This window comes from Arachis ipaensis, chromosome B06 (genome assembly GCF_000816755.2).
Source record: "Arachis ipaensis cultivar K30076 chromosome B06, Araip1.1, whole genome shotgun sequence".
NCBI lineage: Eukaryota > Viridiplantae > Streptophyta > Magnoliopsida > Fabales > Fabaceae > Arachis > Arachis ipaensis.
This window is the reverse complement of record NC_029790.2, coordinates 132,469,657-132,473,583: the sequence shown is the minus strand read 5'-3', so window position 1 is coordinate 132,473,583 and position 3,927 is coordinate 132,469,657.

The following is a 3,927-nucleotide window of genomic DNA, read 5'->3' as shown; positions in this document are numbered from 1 at the left end:
TTTTCATCTTCTTCTTGCACGCTACAGAGCAACAATTTGGGGACGATTGGTTTGACCAGAATGAGAGAAGAATTATATGTCTTTGAACCCAATTTTGGTAAAAATTTAACCACTACACACTCCATAAATTTCATCCAATCTCCACCCATTACACCTTCCAATATATGGCATTTTCGTTTAGGACACCTTTCTGGACAAAGACTTAATCATTTACATAAACAATTTTCTTTTATCTCTATGCATCAAGACGAGGCTTGTGACATTTGTCATCTTTCTAAACAAAAGAAACTTCCATTTTCTCAAAATTTTAATAAAGACAATGCAAGTTTTGATTTATTATACTTTGATATTTGGGGTCCATTTCGATAAAATTCTATTCATAATCATAAATATTTTTTTACTATTGTTGATGATTTTAGCCGCTTTACATGGGTTACTTTATTAAAATCAAAAGGAGAAGTGCAAAATCAAATAAAAAATTTTATTACTTTAATTGAAACACAATTCAACTCCAAAGTCAAAACTATTCGTTCCGATAATGGACCAGAATTTATTTTACCTGATTTTTATGCTTCAAAGGGCATTATTCATCAACGTAGTTGTGTTGAAACTCCTCAACAAAATGGAAGGGTAGAACGCAAGCATCAACATATTTTGAATATAGCTCGTGCTCTTATGTTTCAATCTAATTTACCATCATCTTTTTGGTCTTATGCTGTTAGACATACTGTTTATTTACTTAATAGAGTTCCATCATCCGCAATTAATTTTAAAACACCATTTGAGATTTTATTCAATCATCCACCAAATTATCATGACCTTAAAGTTTTTGGATGCTTATGTTTTGTTTCTACCCAAATGGCAAACAGATCAAAATTTGATCCAAGAGTCAAAAAGGCTGTATTTATTGGCTTTCAACCTGGTTTTAAAGGGTATATTATTTATATTTTAGAAGATAAAAGAATTGAGATTTCTAGAAACGTGATTTTTTATGAAATGATCTTGCCCTTAGTCACAAAAAATGTCCAATTCCATACACTCAACTCAACATGACCAAACACACTTTCTCAAAAACAAGATTCAGTTAGTCTTCCAGTTGAACCCTCACCTATACCCATTGACCCAAGTCCACCTAGTTCTTTATTTTCTCCAACAAGCTCTCCTTCTTCCTCATTATCGTTTCCTAACCAAGTTGAACCCATGACCACCGAATCACTTTTAACACTAGACACCAGTCCACCATCACCTTCTCATCCCCCGTCACCTTCTTCACCACCTGAGCAACCTCATCCTCGTCATTTCGACCGGCCTCACTGACCTCCAGCATATCTCTCTGATTACTTGTGTAATTCCTCTCTCATCTCTACAAATTAATCTCCCTCAAAGTGTAAGTATTCTTTATCTCCAGTCATGTCTTTTTCTTCTCTTTCATCTATAAAAAGCTTCTTTTATCTCTACATTCTGACGTTGAGCCAAAATCTTTTAAGGACGCCAATCAACACTCTAATTGGCGTAATGCTATGAAAGATGAGTTGCATGCTCTTGAGCCGAACAAAACTTGGCGTCCTGTTGATTGCCCTGCAGGGGTTAAGCCGGTTGGCTGTAAATGAGTCTATCGCATCAAACGCAAGCCTGATAGTTTATTTGATCGATATAAAACACGCCTTGTGGCTAAAGGGTTCACTCAAACTGAAGGTGTTGATTTCTTGGAAACTTTCTCCTCTGTTATCAAGCCTGCCACCATCAGATTAGTTTTGGCATTGGCCTCTATGAAGCATTGGCCTATACATCAGTTGGATGTCAATAATGCTTTCTTACATGGGGATCTTTCTGAGGATGTTTATATGACTCTGCCACCCGGATTTATATCTCCTTAACCGAATCAATGCTGTAAGCTGCTAAAGTCACTGTATGGTTTACGACAATCTAGTCGTATGTGGTATGATAAACTTTCTCATCTTTTACTATCTCATGGATATCAGCAGACCTCATCTGATTATAGTTTATTTCTCAAATTCATTGGTGATCAAATTTCTATCCTTTTAGTCTATGTTGACGACATTGTTCTCACTGGTAATTCCATTTCTGAACTTGCTGCCATTAAGTCTATTTTGCACCAACACTTCCGAATTAAAGACTTGGGCCATTAAAATATTTTTTGGGTATTGAGGTTGCTCAATCAGAGAATGAAATTTGCTTATCTCAGAGAAAATATTGTCTTGATCTTTTAGAGAATTCTGGTTTATTAGGTGCTAAACCTGCCTCTGTTCCAATGGATAGTACTACAAGACTATATCAAGACAAAAGTCTCCTACTATCCGACCCTTTTGTATATCGTCGTTTGGTTGGCCGTCTTATCTATCTCACCACTATTCGACCGGACATCATGTATGCCATTCAACAATTAAGTCAATTCATGGCATCTCCTACTGAATCTCATCTTCAAGCTGCCAAGCATGTGTTACGATATCTGAAAACTAGTCTCGGCAAAGGACTTTTCTTTCCGAGGGAATCGGAAATTCAGCTTCTTGGCTTCAGTGACTCTGATTGGGCCGGATGTCCTGACACTCGGCGATCTTTAACAGGTTATAGTTTCTTCTTAGGTAGTTCTTTAGTCTCTTGGAAGACCAAGAAACAAATCACCATTGCCCGCTCATCTACGGAAGCAGAATATCATGCACTTGCCAACACAACTTGTGAACTTCAATGGATACTAAATGTGTTACAATTTTTACGCATCTCTCCTATCCGCCCACCAGTTTTATATTGTGATAATCAGAGTGCTCTTCATATTGCTGCTAACCCGATTTTTCATGAACGGACCAAACATTTAGAGGTTGATTGTTACGTGGTTCAACAAAAAGCTCAAGTTGGAGTAATGAAACTTCTCCCAATTCCCTCTTCTGGGCAACTAGCTGACATCTTCACCAAATTTTTGTCTCCTCAACCCTTCTATCTTAATCTGAATAAGCTCAGTGTTCTTGACATCTTTCATCCTCCAACTTGCGGGGGCGTATTAAACCACTCTTCCACCTTAGCCCATGACAACAATAAAGACGTCTCACGACCCACAAATTCAACCCAACAGAATACACAAATTCAATTATAATTTTAGTCTTTATCTTATCTTATAGTTATCTTTATCTTTATCTCTATCTTATCTTTATCTACTTTTATCTTTCATAGGTTAATACTCTATATATACTTAATTTTACTTTCATAGTTTACAATTCAATCAATCAACAATCAATAAAATTTCTTCATATTTTTCTTTCACAATTCTATTATTTTTGCGTACTCTTTCCGTTTTATTACTAAGTTCTTTATTCTGGTGATTGTTGAGATTAAATTAGTGAATATAATGATAAATTAATAACTTGATAAGTGATTATTAAACATATATGTATATATGTTTAACAATTTAGTACATAATCTTTAACAATAAAAAACAAATATGTAAACTTATTTTGTTACACTTAAGGTGTATTTTTATCCTGTAGACCTTGGTATTGATTTCTCAAAAAAGATTAATTATAAAATTCTACTTGAACATTTCTTAGTTATCATTATCCTCAGATAACTGCGATGAAATTAAACTTTTTCAAAAAGAGAAAAGTTTATAAAATTCAGTTTTTACGTTAATAGAAAAAAAAATAAACAATAATGCCATCAAAACTTTATAAAACCCTAATAATTAAAAAGCAAAGAGAATATGTTTTAATCTCAAAAAATATAAAATTCTACTTGAACATTTCTTAGTTATCATTATCCTCAGATAACTGCGATGAAATTAAACTTTTTCAAAAAGAGAAAAGAGAAAAGAATTCAGTTTTTACGTTAATAGAAAAAAAAATAAACAATAATGCCATCAAAACTTTATAAAACCCTAATAATTAAAAAGCAAAGAGAATATGTTTTATATATGAT